This window comes from Salmo salar, chromosome ssa10 (assembly GCF_905237065.1).
Source record: "Salmo salar chromosome ssa10, Ssal_v3.1, whole genome shotgun sequence".
Lineage (NCBI taxonomy): Eukaryota > Metazoa > Chordata > Actinopteri > Salmoniformes > Salmonidae > Salmo > Salmo salar.
This window is the reverse complement of record NC_059451.1, coordinates 9,842,233-9,853,401: the sequence shown is the minus strand read 5'-3', so window position 1 is coordinate 9,853,401 and position 11,169 is coordinate 9,842,233. Positions and strand designations below refer to the sequence as shown.

Below are 11,169 nucleotides of genomic sequence, written 5' to 3'. Positions count from 1 at the left end.
TGTAGACCTCCAAGTCTGGTTCATCCTTGGGAGCAATTTCCAAACGCCTGAAGGTACCACGTTCGTCTGTACAAACAATTGTACGCAAGTATAAACACCATGGGACCACGCAGCCGTCATACCGCTCAGGAAGGAGACGCGTTCTGTCTCCTAGAGATGAACGTACTTTGGTGTGAAAAGTGCAAATCAATCCCAGAACAACAGCAAAGGACCTTGTGAAGATGCTGGAAGAAACAGGTACAAAAGTATCTATATCCACAGTCCTATATCGACATAACCTGAAAGGCCGCTCAGCAAGGAAGAAGCCACTGCTCCAAAACCGCCATAAAAAAGCCAGACTACGGTTTGCAACTGCAAATGGGGACAAAGATCGTACTTTTTGGAGAAATGTCCTCTGGTCTGATTAAACAAAAATAGAACTGTTTGGCCATAATGACCATATATTATGTTTGGAGGAAAAAGGGGGAGGCTTGCAAGCTGAAGAACACCATCCCAACTGTGAAGCAAGGGGGTGGCAGCATCATGTTGTGGAGGTGCTTTGCTGCAGGAGGGACTGGTGCACTTCACAAAATAGATGGCATCATGAGGAAGTAAAATTATGTGGATATATTGAAGCAACATCTCAAGACATCAGTCAGGAAGTTAAAGCTTGGTTGCAAATGGGTCTTCCAAATGGACAATGACCCCAAGCATACTTCCAAAGTTGTGGCAAAATGGCTTAAGGACAACAAAGTGACCATCACAAAGCCCTGACCTAAATCCTATAGAAAATTTGTGGGCAGAACTGAAAAAGCATGTGCGAGCAAGGAGGCCTACAAACCTGACTCAGTTACAGCAGCTCTGTCAATAGGAATGGGCCAAAATTCACCCAATTTATTGTGGGAAGCTTGTGGAAAGCTACCTGAAACATTTGATCCAAGTTAAACAATTTTAAAGGCAATGCTACCAAATGATAATTGAGTGTATGTATCTTACCCATTGGGAATGTGATGAAAGAAATAAAAGCTGAAATAAATCATTCTCTCTACTATTATTCTGACATTTCACATTCTTAACTGACCTAAGACAGGGAATTTTTACTAGGATTAAATGTCAGGAATTGTGAAAACTGAGATTAAATGTATTTGGCTAAGGTGTATGTAAACTTCCGACTTCAAATGTAGGTCTTAGGGAATATAGGGCCCAGGGAACATAGGTTGAGGGATTATAGCGCCCAGGGAACATAGGGCTGATGATAATCCTCTCCTTCCATTCTACAGGTAACTGCCAAAATAAAGAAAACACTTGAGTAAATGAGGGATACAAAGTATATTGAAAGCATGGGGTGCTTCCACACAGGAAGTTCCAGACACTTGAAGAATCTATGCCAAGGCGGCTTGTGGTGGTCCAATGCCCTATTAAGACACTTTATGTTGGTATTTTCTTTATTTTGGCACTTACCTGTAGCAGCAGGCTACACAGAGAATGGAGCAGTTGGATAGGTGAAAAAGGAATATAACATTAATGGATAAAGTCTGGAATGACTCAATTTCATGTGTACAACATCTAAAGAACTGCATCACTATACTAAGAGCTTTGTTGTTTAAAAAAAAACGTATTTGGTTGTAGGATTACAGGTTTGGATCTGACGAGAATAAACTGATCCTAGATCTGTGCCTAAGGGCAATTTATACCTAGTGCCCCTATTACCAAAGAAGAGATAATGTTTGCAATTGAAAATCTGCAAAATGGTACGGCCCCAGGATGTCGTTGGGTATGTCATTTTAGGCGAAAATAGAAAAAAAGGGTCAGATCCTTGAGCTAGAGACAAATCAGAGGTCCATGCTATATGAGCTTGTGATCTCCACCATCTTGTGGCTCAAGCTTGTAACAACATTTTCAAATTCATATCACTGTTGTACTGTACTGAGCTTTACTCTATCAAAATGAACTGGGTGCTAACTACTCTGGGTGCCAAGACTAAATTGTAAAAAACTGTAAAAAACTGAAAAGAAATGAGTATGTATTTCAAGGAACCAATAACGTATACAACTACTGTTCAGCGAACACCAGACTGAGGTAAAGGCAGTTACATGGGGAAAGGTTTTATGACTATATGGGTGTTGGGTACAAGGACAATGCTGCATTGGGCCACATTCCAGCTCCATCCCTGGGCAACCATACCCTACTATACATTTACATTTTACATTTTAGTCATTTAGCAGACGCTCTTATCCAGAGCGACTTACAAATTGGAAGAAGGAACAACATCTAATGCCGAAACCCGGGATTGAACCAGGGACCTTTAGATCTTCAGTCTAACGCTCTCCCAACTGAGCTATAGACTTCTACTCTAGTCAACCAGCAAGTGAGAGAGACAGACAGGTCTGGCATTGACTCTTTCAGTGAAGGGATGTGAACGTAAGGAGTAAAGCACAGAGCACGGAGTCCAACTTAGAGGCATAATAATGAAAAAGGGGTGTTAAGTGTCATTCGCCACATGCTAACTATAGTTTTGTTACGATTTACAGTTTGAACTAAAAATATAAAACAAAAGCCCATTAAACGGATGGTTAAATTTGCACTTTGTTATGCAACCACTCTCATCTGTTTGAAAACCTTTCACAGATCTTTGTGTAACAGAGTAAGTGCTGTTCCCGACCTGACCTGGTATCGAACCCGGGACCCTCTGCAAAACAATACTTCATACTCACAAAGCAGTGTTCTTACTAACCAATTGCTCTACCATAACCATGGTCTTGGTTGAGCAAGGGCAATGTTACTTCAAGTCTCAAGGTTGACTTTGACAGCAAGTGAAGCAGATAGTATGGTAAGGTCACTGTTTAAAGCAATAACCAGTACACTATTTGTAGTTGTATTTATTAAGGATCCCCATTAGCTGTTGCCAAGACAGCAGCTACTCTTCCTGGGGTCCAGAAACATTAAGGCAGTTATGTGCAATTTTAAATATTCCATGACATTACATTTCATAACACTTTCCACAACACATTACGTGTGTTCCCTCAGGCCACTACTGTACTACCACATATCGACAATACAAAATCAATGTGTACGTGTGTGTAGAGTGCGTGTCTTATCATGTGTATGTGTAGGCATGCAAGAACCCTTTTCACAGAGGGTTCTACCTGGAACCCTAAAGGCTTTGTCAAAGGGTTCTTCCATGGGCAAGCCGAAGAACTCTTTGGAACCCTTTTTTCTAAGAGTGTACAATTCATGTGACTTAACAAATTGAATCAATTATTGGGTGAATGATTGATCAAATACACCTTTTTCATTCATTAGTGGCCATTTATAAGGATTTATATGTATATCTGTTTGTTGTAATGTGGCTAGAGTTATATGCCTGGCTGGTACCTTTAGTAGGCAACGGATGGCACTGCCAGGGGTGATGCCCATGTCGGTCAGGGCTCAGAGGTCCTGAAGGATGGCACCAGTTCCAGGAAGTGCCTCGCCTGCTTGTCATCTGACAGTTGCACATGGAAGTAATCCTGCCAGAAAGAGATGGAGTGTCCCATACAGTCAGAGAAAGAGGGCTCAACACTGATGGAACAGTAATGGAGGGTGTCCCACACATACAGAGCCATTATGGAGGGTGTTCCACTCAGACAGAGGTGAATGGATGGTGTGTCATACAGAGAGAGCCGTAATTGGAAAAGATTCCACTGGTGTACAATAGTAAAATAGACAACAAAATCAACATAAACATCATTGATCATCATCATTTCAATCCCCATCACATAACCATGCCTCCTACTGTAAGTACTACTCACATAGAGCCCGATTCCGACTTAGGAAACTACGCCTTACTTACGTACGCCTTTCATACGTACTTCTCAGTAGTTGGTATTCAGACTTACCTTATGAAGGTGTGTAACGGGCTTTGCAGACGTGGTTCCCAAGTGTGAACTGAATAAATGTAATTCAACTTTTGAAAACCCTTCCACTTTCTGGCCAACAGATTTTCTGGTGGAGTTTTCATTCAATGGGGTTTTCAGTACATTTATCTTAAGTCATCCCTTTAAATACGGTGTACCTTTCATTTGAATTTTGTTGACAGACTAGAATACATCGAAAGAACGGGTTCAGAAAATAGAGATCAATGAAAAAAAAACATCTAAATATATGCATATTCTTCTCAGTTTCAACACCAACTGGTAGATTTAAAAAATACTCTGATCTTGTAGATTATTTAGGCAAATTGTAGGGTTAGGAAAATATATTTTGTGCGTAAAGGCTCAGTGATTTGAGTGATTCTGAAAATTGCCACATTCAGTTTGTTAACCCATGGTAATTTTGGAAGATTAGTTTATATAGAATTATAATAGGGAGACTATTGTACAATAGTAGGCTATACACTCATCTATTGCCCGCACTAACCATGGAACTGTGTGATGACACAGCCAAGTATTGCGCCATGTGTCAGGTTCAAACTGTTAAGGCTTGGTCTGCGCTCTGCTTCATAACAATTTAATTAGCCTTTTTAAAATAAATATTATTAACTGTTACAAATGATCCTCAGCAACAACCACATGGCAGTGATGGCGTTAACAGAGGAAGCAAATGAAGGTAAACGAAAACATTTAATGAAATATAATGATAATGTACAGTAGGTTCTACCAAATTAAGGGAACTAACAGTAAATTGGCAGTTGAATATGTTGTTATTAGTCCTACTGACTTCGGTACTGATAGTGCTATTTAACATGATATAAATAGTAAACGGAGAAAGTCAGCCAGGGTAGCCTATAATTAAGACATTTGAGAGTGCCCATCCTTACAAGTTAAAATGCCATACAATTTAAATCATAAACTTTACTGTGGGAAAGTTTGCTGCCATATTTTTTTATTGTTTTATTTCACCTTTATTTAACCAGGTAGGCTAGTTGAGAACAAGTTCTCATTTACAACTGCGACCTGGCCAAGACAAAGCAAAGCAGTGTGACACAGACAACAACACAGAGTTACACATGGAGTAAACAATAAACAAGCCAATAACACAATAAACATGACTGGTTTCACATTTGTCTCCAGCTATTATAAGGTAAAATATATCTAAAACAAGTGTAATTTATATGTACAATTCATAGAAATACCCCCATTATCCATGCACTGTTGTTATGTCACAGATATATGGCATTTCAAGAAGCTGATAAAACAGCATGATCATTACACAGGTGCACCTTGTGCTGGGGACAATAAAAGGCCACTCTAAAATGTGCAGTTTTGTCACACAACACAACGCCACACATGTCTCAAGTTTTGCGGGAGTGTGCAATTGGAATGCTGACTGCAGGAATGTCCACCAGAGCTGTTGACCCCAAAAATGTTTTATGTTCATTACTCTACCATAAGCCGCCTCAAACGTTGTTTTAGAGAATTTGGCAGTATGTCCAACCGGCCTCACAACCGCAGACTACGTGTAACCACTCCAACTCAGGACCTCCACATCTGGCTTCTTCACCTGCGGGATTGTCAGAGACCAGCCACCCGAAAAGCTGATTAAACTGTGGGTTTGTACAACCAAATAATTTCTATCAGAAACAGCCTGAGCCTCCAGCGACGTCCCCCAGTCCAGAGTCTTCAGCGACGGTCCGCTGTCCGGAGTCTTCAGCGACGGTCCGCTGTCCGGAGTCTTCAGCGGCGTTTCGCAGTCCGGAGTCTCCAGCGGCGGTCCGCAGTCCGGAGTCTCCAGCGGCGGTCCGCAGTCCGGAGTCTCCAGCGGCGGTCCGCAGTCCAGAGTCTCCAGCGGGGCTTTCATGTTCAGAGCCTCCGGCGATGATTCATGGTCCAGTTCCTCCGGCGATGATCCATGGTCTGGTTAAACAAAAGCGGAGGGATCAGCGGGCGGAGTGGGGGCTACGCCCCGAACCGGAGCCGCCTCCAAGGATAGATGCCCACCCGGACCCTCCCCTATAAGTTCAGGTTTGCGGCCGGGGGTCCGCACCGTTGGGGGGGGGGTACTGTCACGCCCTGACCTTAGAGAGACGTTTTATTTCCTCTTGTTTGGTTAGGTCAGGGTGTGATGTGGGGTGGGCAATCTAGTTTTTGTATTTCTTTGTGTTTGGCCGAGTATGGTTCCTAATCAGAGGCAGCTGTCTATCGTTGTCTCTGATTGGGAATCATACTTAGGCAGCCCTTTTTCCCTCCTTCAGTTGTGGGATCTTGTTTTTGTACAGCTCAGTGAAAGCCTGCAGAAGGTGACGTTCGTTTTCCTTTGTTTGTTGTTTTGTTTAGTGTTCTGAGTTATAATAAAATGTATCATGAGCACTTACCACGCTGCACCTTGGTCTCCTCTCTACGACGATCGTCACACTGGCAACCCAAACCGATAGAACGAACGACCAGCCGGCTTGGGTAGCAACCCTAGATTTGTGTCGGGACCATATCTTGTGGAAAGATGAAATAGTATGAATAAATTCATAAAAATAATGTTTTTTAATGAAAACATGTCAATCCTTATTTTTCTTATGTTGGTAACCAGTTGTATAAAAGTGACAATGCCCTCGAAGCCGGTGTTAGGAGGATATAACTTTGGCACGGTTTTCTAACAACACACTTGCCAATATATCCTCCAAACATCGGCTTTGAGGGCATTATCACTTAAGAGTACTACAACATGCTAAAGTAAGCACTACATAATCAAGAGATACTACAGTGTGTAGTATAGTACTCTACAGTATACTACAAAATGATATAGTAAGCACTACACATGCTCAAGGGATACTACAGTGTTGAGTATTACATTCTACAGTATACTACAAGATTCTATAGTAAGCACTACATGATCGAGGGATATTACAGTATACTACCAAATTATTTAGTAAGAACTACACAATTGAGGGGATACTACAGTGTGTTGTGTAGTATAGTAGTCTACAGTAAACTACACAATTTTATAGTAAGCACAGCCTGATTGAGGGATACTACAGTGTGTAGTATAGTATTCAACAGTATACTACAAAATTCTATAGTAAATACTAAACATGCTCAAGGGATACTACACTGTGGAGTATAGTATTCTACAGTATACTACAAGATTCTATAGTAAGCACGATATGATCAATGGCCACTACAGTGTGTAGAATAGTATTCTACAGTATACTACACAATTATATAGTAAGTACTACACATGATCAAGGGATACTACAGTGTGAAGTATAGTATTATACAGTACACTACTTTGCTACAGTTCCTTACAGAATTCTATAGTGACCTCATGGCACAACGCCTCTCCTTTATTTGACCTAGATAGTTTGTGTGTATGTACTGATATGTAGGCTACGTGTGCCATTTTTAAATTGATGTAGTTCTGACCTTGAGCTGTTCTTGTCTATTAATGTTCTTTATTATGTCATGTTTTGTGTGGACCCCAGGAAGAGTAGCTGCTGCTTTCCAAACAGCTAATGGGGATCCTAATAAAATACCAAATATAGTAAGTACTCTAATATTCTATAGAAAGCTGTTTTTCATGTGGGAAGCAAAAATGGTCCCTGGTAAAATATAGTGCACTACATAGGGAATAAGGTGTCATTTGGGATGTACATATACAGTGGTTCTTCCTTTAAAATTGTGTCGTACTGCAGCACACCTTGCGGGCTGCCGCAGAATTCTATGGCACGTTATTTAAGTGTCACCCATTGTTGCCATTAATGCTAGTTAGTGCTAGTTTGACCACCATAGGGCATCTTTGAGAAGCATTTGACTGTTTTTAATATTGACTGTACTAGAGATTTTTTTTACTTTTTTTGTAAGAACATAGTATATGGGATTGATTTGAAGAAATGTAGCTTAATTCATTTGAATAATATTATGGTGTTTCTATTCCAAGAAAAACAAAACCCTCAGGGTTTCCGTTAGGAAAAACTGGCGCTGTACAATGCGACCGGTTGGGAGTAGGCTACTAAGTGATTGCGTGAAGAGCTAACATCCTAACATCCAATCCTAGCATTTCCACACCCTAATTGTAGGCTAACCAATACCCAAACGGAGATTCACTGAAAATAAAAATCTCATTGATTTATCAAGACCAGTCCTCATGCTTGTCTCAGAGCAGCGCAAAACAGTGCTGAAATAGTTGACCACACGCGGGTAGGCTTGTCACTTGTGCTCCCTCTCCAACCTCTAGGTCACCAGGCTGCTTGTTATGGCGCAAACCTGCCACCATCTTTACGCGCACCTGCGTGTCGTCAGACTCACCTGGACTCCATCACTTCTCTGATTACCTTCCCTATATATGTCACTCCCTTTGGTTCCTTCCCCAGGCATTATTGTTTCTGTTTCTGTTTCTGGTCTGTGTGCTGTTAGTGTTTCTTGTTTTGTACTCACTCCCTGAACTTGCTTCCCGACTCTCAGCGCACATCATTAGAAGGCTATTTCTTCAAACCTTATTATAACAATTGGATGACTTTTGGGTGTCCCAGTAAGCAACAATTTTTTGCCTTCATTAGACTACTTTATTCCAATATTTCTGTCATTCGGTGATATTTATTCACATAGTAATTTGTTATGGATCCATCCAGATGCGGTTAGAAAACAATGCATTTGGTGGACTCGGTAAGAGTCTATTGTCCTGTTGATAGCCCATCAAGGTTGGATAGGATGATAGAATGATAGAATTGTTCAACAAGCGTTTTGTACTTATAAATTCATAACTTAATAAGTCCGTATAATTCACCCTATTACAATACATTCACTCCATTACAATAAGCTGCCATGTCTTTAACATGAAACAATAACTCAGTACACCACCATTTGCTAATTTCCTCATTATTCAGTTGAGGAATTACTCTTTAATAGATGTCGGCTCATAAATGTTTTACATATGACTATGTCTATCAACGTGTAACTGTTTTATTCATTGCGGACTGTCGCCTACATTTGACATAGCAAAGATTGTTCAGAAATCAGTGATTTAGGGAAACTGGTTGACAATTACATTGGTAGATGTTTTTATGATTTTTTTACGCTTTTCACAGATGGATTCAAGTACCCAGATAGTGGGCGCACAGGAGCAGGTGTTTACATTCCTGAATTTGGTGTACAAATATGTAGAAGACTAATAGATGAACTGTCAACATACTCAGTTGAACTGTTGGCGATAGTAGTTTCCCTCCAGTGGGTGGAGGACGTACAACCTATTAGAATTATAGTGTGCTCAGATTCTCTGTCTGTATTGAAATGTTTATCATCAGGTAAATCTAATAGGAATGATCTACTATTGGAGGTATTAATGTTATTATGGAGAATTGAGAGACTGGGTGAAGCAGTGAGATTCTGCTGGGTCCCAGCACATTTGGGTGTTGAAGGGAATGAAATTGTAGACCAGTTAGCCAAAAAAGCTTTGAAACGAGATATAATTGATATTAATGTTCTACTGGGTAAAGGTGAGGGCAAATGTAAGGTTAGAGACAATTTGATATGAGCAACCAGAGGAAACTGAAAAAAACAACTGAAAAAAACCTCTACACCTCCTTTACGCCACACACAGAGACTCTACCCCACCCTCCATTTGGTAAATCTGACCATAATTATATCCTTCTGATTCCTTCTTACAAGCACACACTAACGCAGGAAGTACCAGTGACTCGCTCAATACGGAAGTGGTCAGATGACGCCGATGCTATGCTACAGGACTGTTTTGCTAGCACAGACTGTAATATGTTCCGGGATTCATCCAATGGTATTGTGGAGTATACCACCTCAGTCACCGGCTTCATCATCAACTGTCGTCCCCACAGTGACCATATGTACATATCCCAACCAGAAGCCATGGATTACAGTCAACATCCGCAACGAGCTAAAAGCTGCTGCTTTCAATGAGCGGGACACTAATCCGGACGCTTATAAGAAATCCTGCTATGCCCTCACCACACACCCGGGTTCGATCCCGGGCAGTGTTGCTGCCGGCCGCAACCGGGAGTCCCATTAGGTGGCGCACAATTGACCCAGCATTGTCCTGGTTATGGGAGGGTTTGGCCGGCCGGGATGTCCTTGTCCCATCACACACATGAAGTGTGTATGCTTCAACAGGAGATGGTCAGACTGGAAGAGGTATATTAGGAATTTAAGGAACCAAGTTTTGGTGATTGACTCATTCACTGTCCATTCATCCCATCTGTATAATTGAAATGAGCCCCTGTTTGGTTGCTATAGGAACAGTCAGTGTTCTACTGAGAACAATAGAATAAGAATGTGTTAGTATTATATATCCTTAGGCCATTTTTCCACAACTTTGGAAGTATGCCTGGGGTCATTGTCCATTTGGAAGACCCATTTGTGACCAAGCTTTAACTTCCTGACTGATATCTTGAGATGTTGCTTCAATATATCCACATAATTTTACTCCCTCATGATGCCATCTATTTTGTAAAGTGCACCAGTCCCTCCTGCAGCAAAGTTAAACTGTGATTGACCACACACTCCAGCACAGTTGGTGACAGTATGCACCTTTAACTTTTGTTTGCGGATCACCATTATATCATAGAAGAAGAACAAGAAGAAGAAGCTAGCTAGGGATTATTGTTGACATTCTGTCGTACTGACATGTCTAACGGAATTAAATTATTGGAAATTATTGCGATTCTATTGATAGATAGTAAATTATTGTAATATCCATATTAGCCGCATCTTTTTTTAAACCAGATGAAACTTCGGTCTGATTTAAAGGTAAGGATCCACGCTCTAGCTAACTGTTATAGCATTTGTAGCTAGCGTTGATTTCTAGCTAACGTTAGCTAGGTGTTAGCAACGTCAACTATGCTTGTGGCTGGACTCGAGTCATGTAATAATGTCGCCAGTAAAGATTACCATCCGTACGCTTGTTTATAGCTGCATTGGGGTCGGACAGATTTCCTGTTTAGATTAAGACACCACGGAGTCGGCGCGAGCTATGGCTCGGAAAATGTAATTTGAAATAATGGCCTTCTCATCCCTGGATTACAATTTGAAATTGGGATAATGGGATAATTATACCCACAACGCGATTTCTCATCCCTGGATTGAGGTACGTTTTCTGAGCCATATCTCACGCCATCTCCGCAGTGTCTTAAACTAAGGAAGTATGTCCAAACCCAGTACAATTTTAAGCAAGTGTAGGGTCAGAATATATTCTGGTTTCAAGTTGAACAGATGCCTAATTGTATTTTAGTGTGTTAATAATGGCAGCTTGCTT

At 41.0% G+C, this 11,169-nt stretch overlaps 1 protein-coding gene and 1 non-coding gene across 3 annotated transcripts in view; one reads left to right on the top strand and one right to left on the bottom strand.

The window, feature by feature from the left end:
* Window positions 1-2,254: 2,254 nt before the first annotated feature.
* trnaf-gaa (transfer RNA phenylalanine (anticodon GAA)) lies at window positions 2,255-2,325 on the bottom strand. Its single transcript has one exon. It is a non-coding gene; the product is annotated as a tRNA-Phe (tRNA).
* An 8,040-nt stretch (window positions 2,326-10,365) lies between these two features.
* LOC106613488 (E3 ubiquitin-protein ligase RNF13) overlaps window positions 10,366-11,169 on the top strand; it is a 93,177-nt gene continuing 92,373 nt past the window's right edge. The window contains exon 1 of one of the 2 annotated variants that reach the window (XM_014215770.2): window positions 10,366-10,664. The gene's annotated coding sequence lies outside the window, so the exon portion shown is untranslated. Of the gene's footprint in view, window positions 10,665-10,812; window positions 11,002-11,169 lie in introns of those variants that run through there. The other variant, XM_014215771.2, reaches the window with a different exon arrangement.